A 26,011-nucleotide genomic window follows, 5' to 3' on the forward strand; every position below is an offset into this window, starting at 1 on the left:
ATTCTTAGCAAACTATCACAAGAACAGAAAACCAAACACCGCATGTTCTCACTCATAGGTGGGAACTGAACAATGAGATCACTTGGACTCAGGAAGGGGAACATCACACACCGGGGCCTATCATGGGGAGGGGGGAGGGGGGAGGGATTGCACTGGGAGTTATACCTGATGTAAATGACGAGTTGATGGGTGCTGATGAGTTGATGGGTGCAGCACAGCAACATGGCACAAGTATACATATGTAACAAACTTGCACGTTATGCACATGTACCCTAGAACTTAAAGTATAATAATAATAAATAAATTTTTTAAAAAAACCCCTTCATTATAGCCCTCCATGTGTGTTTGTATATATCACTTCTTTCCTCAAAAACCAAAATATTTTGAGAATCTTAGTGTATCATAATGTAAATGGCATAATGCAAATGCAAATTAACTCATTTTATCTGCACATGACTTCCCAAATACGCAACTTTTGTTAAATCTTTTCTTTGTATTACCTTGATTGGGTGAATTTTATTTAAAAGTGTCAGCTATCTCTAGAACTATTTCTTGAGAGGTTTTCTTGGAGTCTTTTTGTAATAAGGGAACTAGTTCCTCAAAATCAATTTCTCACATTCTGCTTTTTTACCTTTACCTTTTGCAAATAGCTATTTACAAATAATTTTTTGAGCTACCTAACAGTTTAGCCACAATGTAGCACATCTCTTCAAGTCATTCCATTTGGAATTGCTTGCAGGATATAAAGTCACATTAAAATGTTATCAATTACTCCCAAATAGATTATTAGGCAGCTAAACAGACTATGGTAACTTCAAATATCAAGAAATTTAGAGAACATATGTTCAGGAAAAAAATAATTTGGAGCCAGGCACGGTGACTCACACCTGTAATCCCAGCACTTGCAAGACCAAGGCGGGCAGATCACCGGAGCTTAGGAGTTTGAGACCAGCCTGGGCAAAATTAGCTGGGCGTGGTGGCACATGACAGTGGTCCTAGCTACTGTGTTGGCTGAAGAAGGAGGATCGCTTAAGCCTAGCAGGAGGAGGTTGCAGTGAGTGAGCCAAGATCATGTCACTGCACTCTAATTTGGGTGATAGAGTGAGACTTTGTCTCCTTGTCTCAAAAAAAAAAAAAAAAAAAGTGTTAAACAGGGATTTTCAGCCTCACAGGGGTCGGTGTTCCTAACCTCAGCATTTTGTATGGGTCAACTGTATAAATAAGTTTCCTTAAAAATAATAAGCCCTTGGCATTAACATATGTATCGCTCATAAAACAATAGTGGAGAAAACATTATTTCTATTTAGATAGATTCAAATTGGTAGTAATTAGCTGCTACAATGAAAATACATTTAGACAAGAAATATTCATCCCTATAAACCCCATTATTATAGGTGAGCTTTATTTCTACTTCAATTAACCTACTCCCTCCCCAAAATTGTTCTGGAGTCTCAAAGCCCACTTTAGGCAAAATGAAGTTGCCTAAAGTTTCCTGAGCTGAAGTAATGACTTAGAAAGAGTCCAGATTTCTGTTTAGGAATTTGAGTGGGTCAGTGAGTGAGCTGACAAGCTCAGCTGAGTCATTTCCCAGACCTCGCCACTGAATTCCTTCAACATACTTAGGGACTTTAACCATTTTAACAGCATTATGCAGTTTTAACCATTTTCAACAGCATTATGCTCTATCCCTGAATTATTCATGTTACTTCTTAGAAAAGTCAAAATCCATTCTGAAGTATCCAAAATAAAAAGGCAGAGCTACTTTTCTAATTTAGTTTTTTTTTTTTTTTTTTTTTTTCTTATTTCAAGACCAGGTAATAGGATGCAGTTCAATTCAATTTTTTTTTTGTTTTATATTTTTACACAGCAACATTTGCACATATTATATGTAATAATATGCAATAAGAAACTAAATGTCATTACTCCAACTCCATCTTAATTAAGAAAAAAACTTATTCCTCCATGGTTTTACCCCTAAAGTACATTCTGCTTATTTGGCAATCAGGTTAACTTTCATTATTGCTTCTCTTTTGAACTCCCATTTTAAAGTAAATATTTATATTTTTTAGTTTAAGTACCATTAGAATATCTATAAAAGTCCATTGCTTTGTCCTAGTTCTAGAGTTATTTCAGAAATGACTAGATAAAGATCACCAGTGTTTTATACATATATATATATTCATTCTCTTGATTTGACCTTCTGAGAACAGATATAGAAGAGTAGAAGGAAAATAAGAGGCAGGGGCTACTTTTTCTCTAACAATTTCAAATGCAAGGACATGGTATCCATGAGAAAGAAAATACTGCATAGACCAGAGGTCCCCAACTCCTTGAGCCATGAACTTGTACCAGTCTGTGGCCTGTTAGGAACCGGAAGTACAGAGCAGGAGGTGAGTGGCAGGTGAATGAGTGAAGCTTCATCTGTACCTATAGCTGCTCCCCATCACTTGCATTACCACCAGAGCTCCACCTCCTGTGACATCAGTGGCAGCATTATATTCTCATAGGATCGCGAACCCTATTGTGAACTGCACATGCAGGGGATCTAGGTTGTGTGCTCCTTATGAGAGTCTAATGCCAGATGACCAGTCACTGTCTCCCATTACACCCAGATGGGACCATCCAGCTGCAGGAAAACAAGCCCAGGGCTCCCATTGGTTCTACATTATGGTGAGTTGCATTATTATTTTACATTATGATGTAGTAATAACAGAAATAAACTGCACAATAAATGTGATGTGCTTGAATTATCCCAAAACCTTCCCTCTCTTCTCTGGTCCGCAGAAAAACTGTCTTCCACAAAACCAGTCCCTGGTGCCAAAAAGGTTGGGCACCACTGATGTAGACTACTTGAAATATCAATGCTTCTTTGCAGTTCCTCCCTCTAAACACCGACCACTTCAGAAACATCAAGGCATCCCACATATATGGCTTTTGACATTAACGATTTCCCTCAAGCTGACTTTTTAAGTGCATAGCGAATCCACCCAATCCACTTATACAGGATTCATATTCTAAAAGACTTCTCCAAAAGATTTTATTGAAAATATTAACAAAATACATCTATATTGAAAAATATCAGCCTTTGTGTTTCTACTATTTACTTATGAAACTCTGAAATCATAGCTTCTGTTTCAGAAATTATTGTTGTATCTAGAAAAGATGAAATTGAATAACAACCATAGCTATAACTTAATGAGCACTAAAATGTGCCAAACCTATAATAGATACATTAAACATAATATATTTAATGTCTATAAAAATCCTAAGAATAGTTTCCTTTGAGAAATCCAAGATTTCTTTTAACAAAGGATCAAAAACAAATAGCTGGCCAGGCACGGTGGCTCACACCTGTAATAATCCCAGCACTTTAGGAAGCCAGGCAGGTCAGGAGTTCAAGACCAGACAGGCCAACATGCAGAAACCCATCTCAACTAAAAATACAAAAATTAGCCAGGTGTAGTGGCACACACCTGTAGTCCCAGCTACTTGGGAGTCTGAGGCAGGAGAATCACTTGAACCCAGGAGGCAGAGGCTGCAGTGAGCTGAGATCATGCCACTGTACTCCAGCCTGGGCAACACATTGAGACTCCATCTCAAAAAAAAAAAAAAGAAAGAAAGAAAGAAAGCTAATAAGCCACTGAGCTAGACTATGCATCAATGTCTGAGTCCCAAATCACGTCTGAGTCCCAAACCAAAACCTATGCCCACCACTATAGAATATGATCTCTCATTAACAATGAACTCACTTAGTTTTAGACTTTTAGTAGTTTCTATGTGAATACCAAAAGGTTCTGAATGTGAATCTCACTAAAATTAGCACTTGAGCTAAGAATAGGCTAAATGTTTCTGAGCAGAATGTCTATTATTTAATGTCTTAAAATATCTATTATTTTAAATAGTACCAACTACTGTAGAAAGCTCAAATGACAGGTTTACCTTCAGAAGAACCACAGTCTACCATGAACGCCTCGCACTTAGTTTATCATACTGAGTTCTTAAGAAAAATTTAGGATGTTATGGTTGAGTGTCTCTTATTGGGAGTTTTAGAAATTTCTTTAAACCATGGGACAATTAGCAGCCCCTCTGGACATATCTCCTGCCCTGAACTGTTTTGCTCAGATTCTCTTCTAATTCTCTAGAAAGCTATCTTCTAGATCATTTCCATCGAATCCTAAAAGGTAGCATAATAATCTGTAGATTCACAAAGCACTAAGCATTGAATGTAGTGGAATAAATAATGTGTCTTACACATATACTTGTTATTACATTTCAAATTTATGCAGATTTTACTGATTAACAAATTACAAGTTATGTGAACATATTTTCATAGTATTTTTGTTATGTCAACCACCATGAAAAATACTATTAAGTAATAAAATGTGAATGTTTCCATTAATTTGTTTCTTACTTTAAAAAGAATTTCTCATAGCTGAAAAAGCTAGAAACCACTACACTAATCCTTAAACAGTAAAATTTCCATTCTATTAGGTTTATTGTAATTTGACCAGGAAAAGTAGTGTAATATCTTCTTCATAAGTGTTCAAGATTATAATATCAGACAAAGAAAAAACCCACAAGGAAAAGATGAAAAGCCCCTAAAATATAATACTTCATCACCTGCACCTAAGAACTTAAGTGAACAAAAAGCTCCAATACTGACATTTAGGATACCCTTCCATTCTCTCTTCCAGCATAAATAATATCCAGTTTTGCAGCCTCTTAATACAAATAACTGAGATAAAGAGCCTGAAAATAAATGTAGTCTGGCCTTTGTTTCTTCCCAGTTATTGGCATGGGTTTTTGAAAGAATTTAGCAGTATGAAAGTGATGCATGGATATTTTGAGCAAAATATGCAAGAGTCACTCTTTAATTAACATCACCAAAGATATTCAAACACCATACAACAGTAATTAGAGTGTGGAGCTATTTGTCCTGTAGTATTAAAGAATGTCAAGACTTCCATTATTTATAAAGCTGTATTTTTTCAGCCCTTCATTTCACTTGCTCAAATTGATTCTGAAACGATCTAGCTCCACCGTAAAACAAAATCGTTTTAAGACCCCAATATGTTGCCGTTGCTAGAAATTGCCTAGATATTTACTTTATAGTCAGAAGTGATTAACCTTGATGAACTCTGAATTAATGTCCTTCCAAAAGTGATTTGAGAAAAATAATTCTGGCTGTTGGCTAAACCTTTGACCCACATAATTTCCCTTAGTTTTTTATCCTGAAACAGTAGAAAGAAGTTAACTTTGAATATATACCTGTCAGACAATCTCAGCTTCATTTTCTGCCATTATATTATCTAATGCAAGTTGTTTGACTTCTTTGAATGCCCACCAACAGACTTCCTTCACTGTCTAACGAGAATTACATCAACACTGTTTCTTTATGCACAACTGACATAAAGTAGGATTTCGAAAAACAACCTATACTCATTTTCCTATAGGCTTTTTATTCACATCTCCTCTTCAGCTCTCAGCACTTGACTTTGACCTCTTGGCACATGGATTTGACCAGATCCATGAAATCTGGGGCTTACCTAGTATCAGCAAGAAGGAGGAAGAGCCAGTGAAATCATGATCATGGATCTAGCCAGTCCGGTTTGCAACCGTTTCTCTTCATTTGCTTAATTCATCCTCAATGGATATGTTTATTTTCAAGAAACTTGTAAGTAGTAGTTGCTAGTCATATGACAAGATGAAATTCACATTTTTTTCAAATCCAGTCAAAAAGCTAAAACATATATCTATAATATTTTTTCATCTGTAACATCATGCGTTAAATTACAAAAACAAAACGGTTGCCATCAGTAAATGTTGCTGGAGTTCATGGAATTTAAAAAGTTAAATGTTTGGATGATGTGAATCAGCTATGCAAAAATCTTTCATAAGTTTGTTTTCCCTGAATTTTCTCTGAAATGGAGCCTAGAGTGTTAAAATATCCTTCCAGAATCCCTCACAGCTGGGTTTAGCCATGAAACTCACTTCCAACCAGTGAAACTTAACCAGAAGTAATTAGATAGGTTTTCTAAAATGCAAAAGGTATACATTTTGGCATTTAGCTTTTGCCATTTATTCTTTCCCTTTCTTCTGCCTGGAACATGGATACAATGCCTAGAGGTACAAGAGTCTTTTGGAACCATGGCCATAAAAAACACAATTTCAGCACAAAAGGAACCGAGGTATGAAGCTATTATACTGTTCAATTAGCCTAAGATATCCTACTTCCAAATTTCTTGTTGTATGACATAAATAAACCTCTTACTCATTTTACCACTATCAGTTGAGTTTTCTGCTATTTCTAATTAAAATTTATCCCAGTGGACGCAGTCTGAGTAGAGAATAGAATTTTGTTCAACAGAGAAGAATGAGAAAAAAATCCAGGTGGGAAAAACAGGAGGAAACATAGCCACATCCAAAAATGAACATCCTGTATTTGGGGGAAAAAAATGAATGCAACAAATTCACTGACGTCAAGCATATATAGGAGGTAGTAACAGACAAAATAGGTTTGTATCTATGGGAAGGGGTCCAAATATAGTCTCTGAATGTCCACAAAGAGTGGGAAATAGAGACTCATTGAAGGGTTGATGGGGCAACAGAGGAGGGGATTTAAGACATGTATATAGTAGTCTGCAAGGAATTTTTCAGTTGCTTAGTCCTCATATACATAGGGCTGATATATGTCATTTTTAAAGACCTAGAATGGCACATCTATTCAGCATCTATTTCTAGTAATTTGCTCTATGTATTCTGTGAAGCAGTCCTGATACTTGATCCATAGTAAAACTAGGAAGAGGCCTCAAAATAAAAAAGCAAGGAAGTATTTATCCCTTAGGCACTTTTTTTTTCTTTTGAGACAGAGTCTCTCTCTGTCACCCAGGCTGGAGTACAGTGGCACAATCTCAGCTCACTGCAACCTCTGCCTCCTGGGTTCAGGAGATTCTCCTGCCTCACCCTCCCAAATAGCTGGGATTACAGGCATACACCACCACACTCAACTAATTTTTTGTATTTTTATTAGAGATGGGGTTTCATCATTTTGGCCAGGCTGGTCTTGAACTCCTGACCTCAGGTGATTCACCTGCCTTGGCCTCCCAAAGTGCTGGGATTACAGGTGTGAGCCCTTTAGGTACTTTTGTTCTTTACATGGTATAAAAACTCTTTACTTTATGTTACCTCTCATATCACTTCTGTCACCAACTGATTTAGTCATTCCAGACTGCTATAACAAGATACTCTAAATTGGGTGGCTTAAACAATAGAAATTTATTTCTCATAGTTCTAGAGGCTGGGAAGTTCAAGCCCAGAGTGCTGGCAGATTTGGTGTCTGGTGAGGGCCTTTCCCTGGTATGAACTCACAGGACCTTTGCTTGGTGCATGCACAGAGATTGGCAGGGGGCGCGGGGGAAGGAGGTTCTCATCTTTTCGTCTTCCTCCAAAGGCACTAATCCCTCCATGAGGGCTCAACCCTCATGACCTAATTACCTCCCAATACCCCACTTCCAAGTACCATCACATTGGGGATTAGGGTTTCAACATATGAATTTCAGGAGACACTCACATTCAGTCTATAGCACCAACTAATGCTGTAATGGTGGCAAATAGTCCCCAGTACCTGCTGCACCTGCAGAACAGATCAAATTGGACTTTATCAGTCCAATCTTTATACAATGGAAGAACCTGTAGGCCTAAGCATGGGTTCCCCTGGAAGCAGAAGCTGATATAAGTATTGGAGCCCAAGTCTTTTACTTGGGGAGGGAAAGAACACCAGTTAGGGAGTGGAGAAGTCGGTGAAGGAAGGGGAGGCATTCAATACAGAGAGTTTCTAGAGCTCAATCCCACTGGAAAAGCCCTAGATTTAACCTGAGAAGGAAGGAACATGGTATATTTATTAGTCATTGGTTGGGCAATGTCATTTCTCAAGCACTTTGGGCCAGTCATGGGCACAGGCAGAGGTGCATTCTTTAGTAGGAGAGAAAGTCCTCTCTCCTCCAGCAGGCCATAGTGTCTGGAAGTCTGATGGCCGGCACTAATGTAGTAAGGAAATAGGAGTGTAGAAATACGAGTGGAGAACTGTATTAGTCCATTTCCTGCTGCTGATAAAGACATACCCAAGACTTGGCCATTTGCAAAAGAAAGAGGTTTAATGGACTTATAGTTTCATGTGGCTGAGGAAGCCTCAAAATTATGGTAGAAGGCAAGGAGGAGCAAGCAAGTCACATCTTACATAGATGGCAGCAGGCAAAGAGAAAGAGCTTGTGCAGGGAAACTCCTCCTTATAGAACCATCAGATCTTGTGAGACTTATTCACTATCATGAGAACAGCACAGGAAAGACCTGCCCCCATGCCTCAATTACCTCCCACTGGATCCTTCTCACAACATGTGGGAATTCAAGATGAGATTTGAGTGGAGACACAGCCAAACCATATCAAGAACCAACAGCACGCTTGGGCTGGCCAATGACAGTCCAGGGATGATTTTAAGCAGCAAAGTTCTAGTTCTGCAGAAACTATAAAATGACCCAAACACAGGAATTGAGGAGAGACAGAAAGATTAAGGACACACCAGCAGAGCATAAGACTCTAGTTTTCCTTTTCTTTGCTGTATTTCAGAAACCAGATTATGAAACCCAAAATTCCTCCAGAAAGTAGCAAAGAGGGAATATTCAAGTGGGACTTGCTTATACTCTAGAAAAATTATAATAGACCAGTTGTAAAAAATGCCCTTTTAGATAAAAGTTAAAAAAAAATACTGGTTAAAATAACAAGGTTTACAATTATTCCTTTCACTTTTGACAAACCCAGGATGTAATCAATATGATAAAGAATAAGTCAAATATTAAGATCAAAGTCTAACATCTCAATACTAGGCAAGAATCAGGACAGGAAGCCGTGCTTGGAAGCCTCCAATGTGCTAAGAACTTCCACCACTGTAACTTTTTTTCCCCTCTAACAAACACCAATATAAGACTATGTGCCAGGCACTGTTCTGTAAGTAAAACAGAATAAAATTAAAATAGAACTAAATAAACAAAATAAAATAGAAAGAAAAATAAAACTCAATTCCTTCTCCTGTATATATGAATTACTTACTATGATTTATCCCCATTTTACAGGTAGAAGCATAAAGAGGTTAAGGAACATCCTGAAGGAAAATCTATCTCCAAAGTACATGGTTTTAATCATTAAAGTCTTCTGACCTCCTCTAAACAATAATTTGATAGATACTGGAGTATATGGCTATGCCTAAAATCTGTATTATTAAGACAAGTTTTTGCATTCTTATTACTATCACTGGCCTATCATTAGGCTGCAGGGGGAAGGTCAGGAGAGAAGAGCTGAGTCTGCTGGGCTAAGTGTAACAATCACATCATCTCTATCTTCCAAATGTTTGGTATACCAGAAATAAGCTCAACTGGCTAAAGTAAGAGTACAGTAACTAAGACTCACACTAGGCAATCTTGAATGGCAGCCAATAAGTTTCATCTTTATTATCCTGGAAACACAATCATAAAGAACCATTGAAGAATCTGAGCACGAACTTACAAGCCCTTACATGTGATCAGGTGTCAGACTGAGCAACACAAATAGTGGCCAGTAGTAGTAAGTGTCAGGCAAGAGGGATTCCAGAAAATCACAACTATCTGAAAAAGTCTACCTCCTTCTGAAGGTCACAACATAATTGCTACTGTCACTCTAGTCTTGTAACATGCAAAATCCTATAAAGCAATAACAGTTGGGTTCACACTGAAGAAAAAAAGACAGCTCGTAATTGTCATGTAAACCTTCATCATCACAGATGCCAATTATGTTCTCTGAATCCTTGAATTCATTCTCAAAGCAGAGAGAAAAATGCTATTTTCTTTCAATAAGAGCCACCCGGAATGACAAACATTCTTTCCTCAAGGTTGGGTTCCAGCTAGACCCAGAAAGGTATTCAACAGCTGGTTTCTCACATCTCCATTTGACAGCCCAAGGCTTTTAGAAAATACTCATTTTGACATTAACAAGTTCAGGGATTGGTAGCTTGAATTATGTGTCTCTAGTCATCTAATTTCTATAGGAGATCGCCATTCACACTTATCTTCACATTTTTCTACCTACAAACATATCCCAGAAGTGCTTTGCAGAACTGACTGCCTCTCCAGATCCCTGTGGTTTTTTTTCTATGCATGCCCACTTTCCAGTGCCAGAAATTTTGCTTAATCGGTATGGGCTAGATCCTGAGGATGTACATTTTTTCAGATACCGCAGGTGACTCTGATGCAAAGCAGGCTTGAGAACTACACCATAGCAGTAAAATGATGATGGTTGTTAACACTGTGTGCATTCCTGCATGTGCCAGGGACTTGGCTAAAGGATTTAAGTGTCTTAACTCATTTTTATCTTCACTGCAACCTTCTGAGGTTGGGACTATTATTACCTCCATTGTTAAGAAATCTGAGGCAGAAATAAACTGGGTAACTTTCCCAAAGTAATACAGTGGATCCAGGATTTAATACCAGGCAGTCTGCCATAAACATATACACATGCTCCTTACACCAGCTAAGAAAAAGCCATTATTTCTATAGCCCACGCAGTAGTTTAAGATCTTAATTCTTAAAGCTTAAATAATATTTAAATGAAATTGACTTGAATTATCCATATTATATTGCATACCTGAGATGTCTACACAGGGGCTGACAAGTGGTCAGGTGTGGCTTTCACTGAATTAGCTCAGTTCAAGCAGCATCCTGTCTACTGCATTCACTTGCCCATGTTTCATTCAAATAGAAATAAAGAAAAAACTAAACTAAATGGTAGGTTTTACAGGGTAATGTATAGCAAACTTCTTTACCAATTTCTTAGGTGAAACAGAGAGTTTATTACTTTTTAAGTGTAGCAAGATAACTTAAAATTGAATAAGGATGCCCTTTTATTAAAATTTCTCCAGCCACCTAAGCTGGTTGCTCAGCCACACCCCACTGTCTTGTTTTCTCTCTCAGTTTCCTTCTATCTTATCTAGTCTTTGCTTTCCCATCACCCCTGCATTTCTCTTCATTCTGAAGTAATGAAGGCTGGGTGCAGTGGCTCACACCTGTAACCCGAGCACTTTGAGAGGCCGAGGTGGGCAGATCGCTTAAGCCCAGGAGTTCAAGGTCAGCCTAAGCAACATGATGAAAACTCATTGCTCAAAAAAAAAAAAAAAATACAAATATTAACCAGGTGTGGTGGCATGCACCTATGGTCTCAGCTACTAGAGAGGCTGAGGTGATCAGATCGATTGAGCCCAGGAGGTCGAGGCTGCAGTGAGCCAAGACTGTGCCATTGCACTCCAGCCTGGATGACAGAATGAGACCCTATCTCTAAAAATAAAAATAAAGACATTTAGCAATTGCACTGACTGTCTCAGGTGTAGTCTTCAGCCTTAGTGGCCCACCATCAAATACTTACATTCAATTATAAGTGGCTTATCAAAGTATTTTCTTTTTCTTTTTTTTTTTTTTTTGAGACGGAGTCTCACTCTGTCGCCCAGGCTGGAGTGCAGTGGCCGGATCTCAGATCACTGCAAGCTCCGCCTCCCGGGTCCACGCCATTCTCCTGCCTCAGCCTCCCGAGTAGCTGAGACTACAGGCACCCACCACCTGGCCTGGCTAAGTTTTTTGTAATTTTTTAGTAGAGACGGGGTTTCACCGTGTTAGCCAGGATGGTCTCAATCTCCTGACCTCGTGATACGCCCGTCTCAGCCTCCCAAAGTGCTGGGATTACAGGCTTGAGCCACCACGCCCGGCCCTATCAAAGTATTTTCTTACATAAAAGTAGCACTTTCCCTGGATGATATTGTTTGTTTTGCTTGTTTTCCATCTTTAAGAATGTTCTCTTTACCAGGGACAGGGCTGTGTCTATCGTTTTACAAAATAAATATGAGATATAGTCCCTAATCAAAGGTGGTGAGGTAAGACCATATGATTTGATTATGAATGACACAAGAAAATCTATAATGATAATATTATAAAGTACGCTAAACATCAGTCAGGATATATGACTGAATATAAATGAATGAAAAATGTAAAAACATTAAAAGTTGAATTAAGGGGAAAAAAGATGATTTAATAAGAAATGAGTATATACATAAGAGCCCTGGGAGTATTGTAAACTTGGAAAAAATACAGTCCAGAGACGTAAAAGAAAATATTACAGAGAAGAGGACACCTTGACTAAGTAGGATTCAGAGGATCAGGAATACGAAGCGGAAGACATTTGTATCTCACCCCAGATCAATTCAATCAGAATCTCCCCAGATGGGACCTGAAGCATGATCTATTGTCCAAACCCTCCAAGTGATTCTAATACATATCCTTGTTAATCATCATGTTTCATCTAGTGCCTCATGGCTTACCTACTGAGAAAAATGTCAGTCAGGGTGACGCAATTCATGACAAGGGATTATCTAATATGGGATGGTTTGTCAAATTTTCTAATTGTCTTTATGTTATACACACGATAGGCTCGAAATACTGCATCTGGACAACATGGCAAAACTCCGTCTCTCCAAAAAAATTTTTTTTAATTTTTTAAAGATCTAGTATATTCTAAATTATAACCAGAAGATGGGTTAGGAAATGCTCCTGAATTCTTATCACCTTATCTTACTGTGTGTCATTCTTCTAGTTATACATTAGCAGCAGCAGCTTTGGAAGTGGGTACCTGTCAACTGCCCGTCAGATGGACAAAGCTTACCCTGTAAGAGAAACACTGTAGAAGCACTACATACTTCCAGCTTTCATGGACTGTGCATTGTTATTGGTAGAATACAGGTAATAACGAAATCAATGTGATTCAAAATAATACTGGAAATTGTTTCCAGAACAAACTCAAGCTTCCAGAAGGACTCCAGGAAAGACTTCCACTTACAGTTATAGAGGACTACCTGCAATCAGCCATCTGTTGCTGAAAACAGCTAGAAATCCTGGATATAAAAAATATTAACTAATTAATTTAAAACCTGAAGGCAATGTGCAACCAAAGTTTCAAGGACTTGACAGTTAACATCCCTGAGAGAAGGGAAGTACAGAGAGGTAACTCCCAAATTCATCATCATATTTTTCCTCAAGTCATTTGACTTTTTAAAAAAATTCTATTTTTTAATTGACACATAATAATGGTACATATTTATGGCATACATAGTGATTTTTTGATACATAAAATGTATAGTGATCAAATCAGGGTAATTAGCCTATCTATTGTTCAAATACTTACTATTTATTTGCTTTGAGAACATCCAATATCCTCTTCTAGCTATTTGAAAATATATATATCATTAACTACAGCCATCCTTCAGTGTTATGGGGCACTAGAACTTATTCCTCCTAACTAGCTATAATTTTGTATCTTTTAACAAATCTCTCCCTATGTTCCCCCTCCCCTCTCACTTCCCAGCCTCTAGTATCCTCTGTGCTACTTTTTACTTCCATGAGATCAACTTTCTTAGCTTCCACAAATGAGTGAGAACATGCTGTATTTATCTTCCCAGGACTGGCTTATGTCACTCAACGTAATGTCCTCCAATTCCATCCCTGTTACCATGGATGACAGAAATGACAGGATTCCATTCTTTTTATGGTTGAATGATATTCCACTTTGTATATATATTATATTTTCTTTACCCATTCTCTGATATTGTATACCTGGGCTGATTTCAAATCTTGACTATTGTGAATAGTGCTGCAGTAAACACAGGGGTGCAAATATCTCTGATAGACTGATTTCCTTTGCTCTGGACAAATACCCAGTAGTGGGATTGCTGGGTCACATGGTAGTTCTATTTATACACATAGACTTTTTTTAAAAGTGCTGGCTGAGAGACTAAAAAGCCACACAGGAAGCAGCAATTCAAAGGCTGAAAAGTTGAGCAGAGTTCAGCAGGGAGTTCAGTGGTTCATGGGACTGGGAAAACAAAAACTGGAGAGGGAAAGAGCTTAGTAAACACTCCTAACTTTCACCTGGGACTCACAAAGGGATATGCTACTGGATCAAGGGCAACTAGAAATAGAACAGCTCTTCTAAAAACTTAAAATAGAGCTGCAAATCAACTTAATCTCTGAAGAGATTGAATTGTTCTTCCCCAGACTACCTGCATACCAGAATCAAAGGCAAATTCTCTGTGGAAGGACATAACATTGTGCAGAGTCCCAAAACTGTTCTATAATTTTCACATAAGACTACAAAAAAGAGTAATTTCTGTAAAATAGGGATAACAAAATTTATCCTATACCATAATTATGAAGATTGTAGAAGTCTGTAAATTATCTGGTACACTGATGCTCAACAAATGAAAACTCTAAGAGTGGGCAATAAGAATATATTTATAGAACATGTAATTTTTAAAATACTTCCTTTTATTCTTTCTGCAGGAGACACTGGGGAGCTGATTAGTAACTGTGTTATATGAGACAAAGGTGTGCTGGTTTTATGATTAGACTAACACTAGTATTAGAAACTACAGACAGATACTTTCTCTTGTCAGCGCCTAAGCAAGAAACCAGAAGTCAGCAAAGACAGCAATTCTGCATGAATGAAGCGAGCACAGCTTGAAAAGCACTTAAGCCTCACTTTTCTAACCATTGTCACCATGTCAAATCCCAAGCTGTTATGTTTATCATTAAACAAAATTTCTGCATATAACATCACAACCTAATGTTTCATAATCGAGGGAAACTACCCTTTCGCTATGGGTGTTCCCTTAAGGACTAAAAATGGAAATGCATTATCCACACTTTTAAAGATTCTACATTGTACCACTCTTAGAATGTCAGAAAATAGGCCAGGTGTGGTGGCTCACACCTGTAAACTCAACACTCTGGGAGGCCGAGGCAGGTGGATCACCTCAGGTCAGGAGTTGGAGAAACATGGCAAAACCCCATCATCACTAAAAATACAAAAATTAGCTGGGCATGGTGGTGCAAGCCTGCAATCTCAGCTACTCAGGAGGCTGAGGCAAGAGAAATGCTTGAACCTGGGAGGTGGAAGTTGCAGTAAGCTGAAATCATGCCACTGCACTCCAGCCTGGGTGACAAAGACCCTCAAAAAAAAAAAAGGCAGAATAGTGTTGAATTAGGAATTAAATGTACCTCGAATTGATTAAGTGCTTGAAAACACGAGTTCTTGTTTTTATATTTTTAAAAATTGATATAAAATTTTTATATCAAAAAATGATAGTTTCTTTTGCTATGCAGAAACTCTTTAGTTTAATTAGATCCCATTTGTTAATTTTGGTGTTTATATACTAGTGGCTAAGAATATAAGGCATAAGAAACCTAAGTGCCAATAACAGCCGATGTAATACTAAATTATACTAAATTTAGGTAAACTTAAGGCTAAATTTAGTAGAACTCCTGGCTTCAATTTTACTTGTGCCATTTAGTCATCAGATTTGAAATATCTAAATGCTACTTTCTAGGTTGTACCCAAGAAATAACTGTGCCCAGAATAACTATGTCCAAGATTTTAGAAATACCACAACATAGAACGTATATTGATAAGATACACAAGATGCCAAAAAAATTTTAGATTAAAATGTTTTTACAAATAAACAACTGTTTACAACTATTATGCCACAAACACTGCACTGGTGGTGACACATTTGAGAGGACACACTAAAAAGGGTTGGGAAAATTATGATTATTCAAGTCAGATTTTTCTTATAGTCCGCACTCTTGAACTCTAATAAGACATTCAAAGAAGTAAGATGTTCCTAAGTACAATAAAATTACTGTACTCTGTATGATGAGTTTCTTTCCCCCAAAGGATGGAGATAAATTGAGAGATGCATGGAAAGTTCATGACTTCTGATGAATGCCAATAACAGACAAAACATGGAATACAGAACAAGAAGATTGAATAAACAGGGAATGACAATGACATATATTGACAGTTTCAAACAAGTATCAAACAGGATTTTTTGATCACAGAAAAATGAAATACTAGATCCTTGATTTTTAAACAATTTTCAAAACCACTTCCACCTTAAAATGTATTCTGAGACTGGCAAACGAGACATAACAGCCGTTGAATATTTCAGCAAATGGACAACAATTTTTGGCTGAAGCACTCTTTTTACTTTAAGAAAGATTCAGTTTATAAGAGTAACGAAAACTAGCACAGACCTAAGAATTAACATGAGAATATTCAAGAGATACATAAACAAAGTTATTATATTTTAAACCTTGTTCATGGGCGTAACATGAGACCAGAACACAGAGAGAGGAACACCATGTTTTGGATTGAAGGGAAAAGTACCATAAGCCTATTTATTTTTCTCAAATAAATCTATCAAACCAATGTAATTTTCATCAAATGCAAACTTAAATTTTATAGAACTTTACAAAGTTATTCTACATTCAATTGAAAAAGTAAATGGGAAAAATAGGCAATAAAATCTTAAAGAAATAGAAAAGAGTAAAGAATGATTCACTTGACTGCTCAAATACCAAAACATAACAGCAAGTTTGGGAACCCCAAAGAAGGGTGAAATAGATAAATCACCCTAAACAGTACAAAACAGGCCTATGCACATACAAGGAATTAATACATGATCACAGTGCTATTTCAGATAACTGGGGAAGATTGCATTAAAATAGTCAGCTATACACTTGAAAAACTAAAGACAGATCTCTATATCACTCATATAGAAAAATAAATTCCTGCCATGTTAAGGATCTAAATGGTCTGGGAGTGGTGGCTCACACCTGTAATCCCAGTACTTTGACAGGCCAGGACAGGAGGATTGCTTGAGCCCATGAGTTCAGAAACAACCAGGGCAACACAGTGAGAACCTATCTCTACAAAAAAGAAAATCTAATTAGTAAGTCATGATAGCGTGTACTTGTAATCCTAACTACTCAGGAGGCTGAGGTGGGAGGATCACATGAGCCCCAGGAGTTTGAGGCTACAGTGAGCCATGATCTTGCAACTGTATTGCAGCTTGGATGACAGTGAGACCCTGACTCAAAAAATAATAATGATAAATAAATATCTGAATGTAAACAATAAAAATACAAACTTTTAGAAGAAAATCTAGGAAATTATATTTTGATAGGAAAGGCCTTAAACAACTAAATCCCAATACCATAAAAATTTCTAATTTGACTTTTAAAAAGCCAAATTTTGAATCACAAAAATCCCTTAATTATACTGTATAGAGAATGTCTATAAGTTATTTTTAAATAAATATAATGTCTCTGGGATATATGAACAAGAAATTAACAGAAGAAATACAAATTTCAAGTAAACATTTGAAATGATAAAATCTTTAGGAATCATAGGAATTCAAATTTATCATCAGCCTAGCATAAATTTTAATAACTGATAAAATTTACTGTTGTCATGTCTTTATACTACTGACAAGAATATAAAATATCACAACCATTTTGGAGAACATTAAAATGTGCACAAACATAGATCCAACGATGTCACTGCTATAAATTTATCCCTCTGAAATACCTGAATATGTGTACAAAAGCATTTATTAAAGCATTGCTTATAACAATAAAAAGATAAGTGACTCAATTTAAAAAACTGTATATATTATGATGATCTACTATGTGGAATTATATTTAGATGTTAAAAAGAAAATGGAAGGCTTAGTGTTCTAACATAAAAAATTCTCCCAAAATATAAGTAAAATAATTAAGGTGGCACACCATATATACATTCAAATAACATTGTGTTTGAGAAATACAGACATATTATGCATACACATGTAAATTAAAAGAAAGCTATCTGAAAATATAACAGTCAATATTAATAGTAATTAACCTTAGGAAGTAAGAGATAACTTCCTTTAAACTATGCATAGAGTAAGTGGCAAAAAATTATAGCCAACCCACTGAATTACATTGTAATATGTACTTAACAAGTCTATACTGTCAATAAAATAATTTGATACATAATAAATATGTAACTAACCTTATATATTGACATTTTTTATTAACACAGAAAAAAAGCAATACTAACATGCATCCACAGAAATGGAATTTTGAGTTTTCATTTACATTCTCAGTCTTATAGAAACATACTGGTGACAGTAGGCTCCAGATGTATAAACGCCAAACTATGGAATCAAAATGAAGCCAAGCTTAAAATTATCATTCTCCTCATCAGTTCTATAGTATTCAGGATCAAAATTAATCTTGCAGAAGGTAAAGAGATACCATATATTTATTTTTTAATAGTTATTTTGCTTGTGCAATTTGCATACATTCATAGGTAAACTTTAATAACACTCTGGTTTCATGTAGTTATTTATTTTAACCAGTATTTTAATGCATTTCAAAGAGACCAGCTATTTATGCTGTAATAACAGTCTGAAACTGGCTAGAACAAATCCTCCAAATCTTTATAGTAAATACAATCTCAATCCAATTTCTAATACATATTTATTTTTTGACTGGGGAATAGCATACTGATTTTAAAGTTCATGAGGGAAACTAAGTACTCAAGGAAAACCCATACATTTTTGAAACAAAAATAGTAAAGAATCTCAAAACTTTAACAAAAAAGACTCAGTAATTAAAATGGCCTATTGTTAATTCAGAAATAAGCATAAAAATGAACACATGCTTATAATTTCACATTCATTGAGAATGTGATATATAAATTATTATCAATAAAGAAATAGAAAGCCATTCAGTAAATGCTATCAGACAATTGGCTATTTAAGAAAAAATAAGTTGTACTCACTTAAACATAAGTTCTAAGTAGTGAATACAAAACAAATATTCCAACAAATACAGTAATAATTTATAAGATTTAGGTGAAGAACTTTATAAGCAAGATAAGAACCATAAAAACTAAGGTCACCAAATTTAAAATTCAGTTAAACACAAATACCATAAGCAAAGGTTAAAATTTACAAAAACACTGAAGCTATATGCACTCTATAAAGCAAGTAAGTAATATCTGTATTACATTAAAAGTTCCTATAAAATTATAAGAAAAAGACAAGCATCTCAATAGAAAAAAAAATGGACAAATAATATAAATTGGCAATTTAGCTAGGAAGAAATATAAAACTTTATATGTGAATGAACTTTAAGCCAGCCAGTCTGCTTCTGAGATACTATTCCACAGAAATATTAGAAATTAGTACCAGCACAAACACGAAGTTTCCACTGACATCCTAGTTGTCATAGAAAGAAATCTTTGTCCTTTAAAATGAAAATATTCTGGATATTAACCTTTGTCAGATCGGTAGGTTGCAAAAATTTTCTCTGATTCTATAGGTTGACTGTTCACTCTGATGATAGTTTCTTTTGCTGTGCAGAAACTCTTTAGTTTAATTGGATCCCATTTGCTAATTTTGGCTTTTAGAACTTAAACAAATTTACAAGAGAAAAAAAACCCCATCAAAAAGTGGGCAAAAGATATGAAAAGATACTTCTCCAAAGAAGACATTTATGTGGCCAACAAACATATGAAAAAAAGCTCATCATCACTGGTCATTAGAGAAAGGCAAATCAAAACCACAGTGAGATACCATCTCATGCCAGTTAGAATGGCGATCATTAAAAAGTCAGAAAAAAACAGATGCTGGAGAGGATGTGGAGAACTAGGAATGCTTTTACTCAGTGGGTAGAAGTGTAAGTTAGTTCAACCATTGTGGAAAACAGCGTGGCAATTCCTTAAGGATCTAGAACTAGAAATACCATTTGGCCAGCAATCCCATTACGGGGTATATACCCAAAGGATTATAAATCATGCTACTATAATGATACACGCACATGTATGTTTATTGTGGCACTAATCACAAGAGCAAAGACTTAGAACCAACTGAAATGTCCATCACTGATAGACCGGATAAAGAAAATGTGGCACCTATACACCATGGAATACTATACAGCCATAAAAAAATGAGTTCATGTCCTTTGCAGGGACATGGATGAAGCTGGAAACCATTATTCTTAGTAAACTAACACAAAAACAGAAAACAAAACACAGCATGTTCTCATTCATAAGTGGAAGTTGAACAATGAGAACACATGGACACAGGGAGGGGAACATCACACACTGGGCCTGTCAGGGGGTAGGGGATAGGGGAAGGATAGCATTAGGAGAAGTACCTAATGTAGATGACGGGTTGATGGGTGTAGCAAATCACCATGGCACATGTATACCTATGTAACAAACCTGCACATTGTGCACATGTACCCCAGAACTTAAAGTATAACTTTAAAAAAAGGAAAATATTTAACCAAATTAAACAACAAACAGACTATCATGAAATCATTTAAGGAATGAGGAAAATCATATACTACACCCAAGAGGGGAGGATTTAATTGGCCAAGCCAAAGTCACATAATCAAAAGCAAGTTGCTGAAGAATATCATGATACAATATCATTTGAAATATCCAAATGGCAGAAAACCAAATACCATATGTTCTCACTTATTACTGGCAGCTAAATGATGAGAACTTAGGAACACAAAGATAGAAACAACAGACATTAGGGTCTACTTAAGGGTGGGGTGTGGGAGGAGGGAGAAGAACAGAAAAGATCACTATTGGGTACTGGGCTTAATTTCTGGGTTATTAAAAATAATCTCTACAAAAACATTGGGATGAAATTGTACTGCTGTTGAGTTCTTTTAAAGATATAAAAACTAGACAATGTCCATACTGTTTAAAATATTTCAGGAATAGACAAAATGGGAAGCACCCGAATTCTTATTATACAGCTCAACCCATCTGGAAAATAAGATTAGCAGGCAATAAGCAAACAGACAAAAAAAATCAGATTAATTTGACATATAATACAATCAAACAGACTAAATAAATACCTTACAAATCAAATCAGAAATGTATAAAAATATAATATATAATGAATAGCTTGTTACTAGTTTTATATTAATATATCTACCAATAAATGTATTAATAAGTAAAATAGAAAGCATAGGATTATCTTGAGAGATGCTGAAAAGTCATTTGATACAAATCAGATTTTTTTAAATCTCAATAGAACAAAATAGAAAATACTTTTGTGGTATATCAGCAGACCTCATTGGTTGTTTACACATTAGCCATTCTTTTGTCCTTCTTTCCTTCCTCCAGAACCACCCCTCCTTCCTCTGGCCTTTCATGTTTCATTCCTTAATCAGCAAAAGTCTTCACTGTTCCTTTCTAGGGAAATAAAATAAGTGTTTTCCATTCTCCCCTTTTATGAATGTATAGACAATACCAATGGATTAGCATTTCTAATCCATTAATGTACCTGTGAAAAAGAAGATTAAGTTCTATTTTCTCTATAAACCTGAACTATGGGGAACCAGATTGATACTTGAGGGAGAAAAATTATACATCATCCAAAGACACTGGGCATGGAGTTAGATGCAATAGCTGAATAAGATCTTGGAGTCCGTTCCTGTGAGAAAGATGTTAAGAAGTTAACAAGGTGTGCAATGAAGCAGTTGGCCATTTAGCTGAGTCCTGTGGGAAACTCTCTAAGGAACTGTAGAGAAAGAGCCTCCAAATGTCCCTGTAAAGGGATTCTGGGTCATTTGTCCATCCACGCTCATCCTCTGTTAATGAAGGATTGACCCAGTGTATAACCACTTTGAACTTCAAGGTTGCACCTGCTTGCAGCTGAATGGCTTGTCCAGGTTTCAAGAAAGCAGAACAGAATATGCCTACAGAGTACATGGTGTAGAAAACAGACAAGGGGAGGGAACTGTCTGCTACATTAGTGCTGAAATCAAGTGGACAAGAGTTGTCACCATGTGCACTCCAAGTGTCTGCCATACAATCCAAATAAAAGTTTTTGAGAAAGGTAAATGCAAACCAGTTAATGAATCTATCTAATTAATAAAAGAATTTACCTGGTTTATCAGAGTTACTCAGGGAAACTGGGAAACGAGCAGTCAAAAAAAAAAAATAAAACTTATACATCGCCATTAGGCCAAGCTGCGCATTCCGGTGTGATTAAAGATAAAGTGTCACTTCCCTAAAACAGTCCTCTCAAACACCATTGTAGCAGAATTCTCAGTAACCACAAGTCATTACATCCCCCTATTTCAATGCCCCTGTTAGAAAAAAAATAATAATATAAAAGAAGTTCAAGTTGCCTTAAGAATAACTAAACAAATGTTGAATCACTTCCCCAGATAATCAAATCAAGGCGCTTTTACAGTCAACTTGGAAAGGAAGAAAGGTTTGAATTGCAGAAGTGAAATGCCTATTCCCAGTCAGTTGGCAAAGACTACTATCTGTGCAGCCTTAAATTACTCTCCCTGGGTTTTATTTTCTTGGCTGCAAATTGGAGCCAAGAAATAATCTCCAAGATTATTCCACCTCTTACACTCACTGAGCATATGGGCCAAACCTTCAAGTTTAAGAGCATCAGAGAATGGGCATCATTAAGAAAGATAAAAGTAAACTTGGGGTTGAGGTGGTAGGGATAGAGTTAGTTATCAGTTAGTTTCAGTTAGTATCAGTTTATGCTGCATTAAAAAAAAAAACACACCCAAAAACATAGCAGTTTGAAGCAACAAACACATATTATTTTTTATGATTTTGTGGGCTGGCTGGATGGTTCGTCTGATTTGGGCCAGCTTACCTGAGACTGAAAGGTCTACAGCAGAGGTCAGCAAACGTTTCCTGTATGAGACCTTATGGACTATAGGGTCTCCCTTGCAGCCACTCAACTCTGCTGCTTTAGTGCAAAAACAGCCATGGACAATATGTACATAAATAGACATGGCTGTGTTTCAGCGAAACCTTATTTGTACAAGCAGCTGATGGGCTGTCTTTGACTCACGGGCCATAGTTTGCTGATCTTTGGTCTAGTGTGGTCTAACATACATGGCTAGCTGAATAGCTCAAGAGAAGCCAAGATGCTTCAGTTCTCTTCTACATTGCTTCTAAATTTCTACCAGGATAGCCTACGTTCATTCACATGATGTATCTGAGGTTCCACATTCAGAAAAAGCAAGCCCCACTCCATGGCATTTTAAAAGCCTATCCTTGTGACGTATTTTCCTCATTGTCCAAAGTAATTTGCATGCCATGTTCTGAGCCAAAGAATCAACAAACAGCCTCCACCCTTTCATGGAAGGAAAATGGAAAGTCACAATATAAAGTAATGCACATTCAGGGGTGAAAGAAATCTGTAGCCATTTTTATAATACACCACAGGGAACCCTGTAAAAGTACAAATGCAATGAATCCAATTTTTGAATTATTTACACGTATTTAACCTGTTAAAAGAAACCCTGAACTTATTAAAATATAAGGTTTTGAGATGACATGAAATATGCACTATTTCTCCTCAATTTTTTCTTTTTTTTTTGAAATGGAGTCTTGCTCTGTCGCCCAGGCTGGATGCAGTGGCACAATCTCGGCTCACTGCAACCTCCGCCTCCTGAGTTCAGGCAATTCTCCTGTCTCAGCCTCCCAAGTAGCTGAGATTATAGGCACGTGCCACCATGCCCAGCTAACTTTTGTATTTTTAGTAGAGATGGGGTTTTGCCATGTTGGCCAGACTGGTCTCGAATTCCTGACCTCAGGTGATCCACCACCTCAGCCTCCCAAAGTGCTGGGATTGCAGGCATGAGCCACAGCGACCAGCCAAAATAATTTTAATGTTGTAATTATTTCAAGCTTTTTCACATGGAAAGAAATATTATCACCTAAGGAATTTCAGAGTTTCCCTGACAATATAAGCTGTAATTTATAAGTTGTAGAGATTAGACTATTACAGAGTGGATTAACAAAATTGTTCTAAATTGGGTATGTTTTTGGCTTCTTTCGTATAAAAAGAGATGTCTATAGCCTACAGCAGTAAGTAAACAGTACATTTATCACTTAAGATTAAACATTTACTCCATCATTTTCCCTGAGTTTGATATCTGTCCTCTAGACAACAGAAGTCTGCAAAGGTAGAAGGAGCAATCACTACAGAAATTTACTGAAGTGTTATTTTATAACAGAAAGCAACTGAGACCACTGTCTGAGAAAATGGAGAAGCACCCTCAGAAAGCCAAAGGCAGAATTCCCTTTTAACATTCTGTCAAAAATACAGACATAAAAGTGAGACTATTTAGTTATTTGATAGGATTTTCAAATTTCTATGTGGAATATTATGGCATCTCTGGCTGAATCTGGTATTGATATACATTTATAGTGTTAAATAGTTTTGTTTTATATGAATATGGATTATTAATTTGTCAACAATAAAGAAGCATAAAGCTATACAAAATGTAGAGACCTTTGAAATAAAATTGAAGGCGTCCCCTACATGAGAGAGATGGCTTCTGTGTTTGATACAATTATTTTGTGTGTTCTCAAGATTAACCTCTAAGTGACAAAACTGCCCTGTCCCTAACTTCTAATCTTCAGGAAAGGGAATAATAAATATTTAAAATAATCCTTTCAGAGACGAAGCAACCAACATTTTTAAGCATAAAAAGAATAATGTAAATTGTTTCACAGATTAGCTATTGCTGGGAAGTCAGGGAAGAGACTGATCTCACTGCTTAGAATAGGAGATCTTAAAGTGTGGTCCCAGACCAGCATCACCTGGGAACTGGTTAGATATGAAAATTATCCAACCCACACCCTATTCTGTAAGTCATAAACTCTAGAGATGAAGCCAAACAATCTGTGCTTTAACAGACTGCTTAGTTGACGTTGATGTATGCTAAAGTTTGAGAACCACTATCATAAAATAACAGAATAGAATCGTTACATTAAGAGAGACACTAGAGGCCAATTATGTCTGATAATTTTAAACTACCTGTTCTCAGCAATCTTCATAGCTCATTCACTCTTTGTTAAACTAGATATTCAGTCAGAAATTTTTACTGACTACTAAAAATAGGCTTGATTGGCAAATCATCATGTTGTGAATGCCTACTCTTCATTTCCTTTTCAAGTTAAGTGGCATCAGTAGAGCTACGGATGAATTAGTTTCATGAGCAAAATTAGGACGTGGAAGTGAGATAAAATTTGGTCTCATTTTTAATAGTTTTCAAAAAGTAGGTACTTCCTGTGACTCCACAGAATTAATATGGGTAACAAAACTTTGCAACGCTGTCCTTAGAGAAATCACACAATATGAGTCTAGTGTGCATGCACACACACACAACTTACCTAAAGAATTAAAAGTGGTATCTTTCTCATCTTAAAAAACAAAAAGCTAAAAGTAAACAAACACTTAAAATATTCATGAAAAAGACATAGAAAGGAAGTTAACAAACTAGATGAAATTCAGTTTAGCAGAATTGGATCCAAAATAGTAGATGGAGGGTAAATTAGACATAATATGGAGTATGGAAGAGCTCTGGTTAGCCAGATGTGGTGGTGTGCACCTCTGGTCCCAGCTTCTTGGGAGGCTGACGCAAGAGGACTGCTTAAGCCTGAGAGTTCGAGGCTGCAGCAAGCCATGTTCACACCACTGGACTCCAGCCTGGGCAACAAAGTGAGACCCTGTCTCAAAAAAAGACAGAGAGAGAGAGAGACAGAGAGCACCAGCGAGCAAGCACACTCTGGAAGTTCATTTGGGTTTGCAGATTTTTGGTTTGGGTTTTTTTAAACTTATGTGGAGGGGTTCCATGTGTTTACAATTTCATATACTTTTGATTTTTTCTGCCTTCATGGAGAAGTTGCAAATACCCAGGATGTTACAGCTTTAGACTACATACTTTTTTCAACCAGTCCTCCATCTCCAGCCACTTTCTACATCTTGTTCTTCTGTTGAACATATGTATCTCACAGGGCATAGGACTTCCTAACAGATAGTTACACAATTGTAATCACTTTCCAAACACTTTTCTACTTAATGAAGCATTTGAGTGACATTTCCAAATGCATTTAACAGCCTATGAGAAATCTGAAGTTCAAATATGGTAGAGGTTATACAAATTCATAAAGGAAAAGATTATCCTAAAGTGAAAAAACTGGCTTTTCCCGGCGTGTTTTACACATTTGGTTGTCTGACAACTGAAACTAATCAAGATAGTTCAAGATGTG

Source organism: Theropithecus gelada, chromosome 9, assembly GCF_003255815.1.
Source record: "Theropithecus gelada isolate Dixy chromosome 9, Tgel_1.0, whole genome shotgun sequence".
Classification (NCBI taxonomy): Eukaryota; Metazoa; Chordata; class Mammalia; order Primates; family Cercopithecidae; genus Theropithecus; species Theropithecus gelada.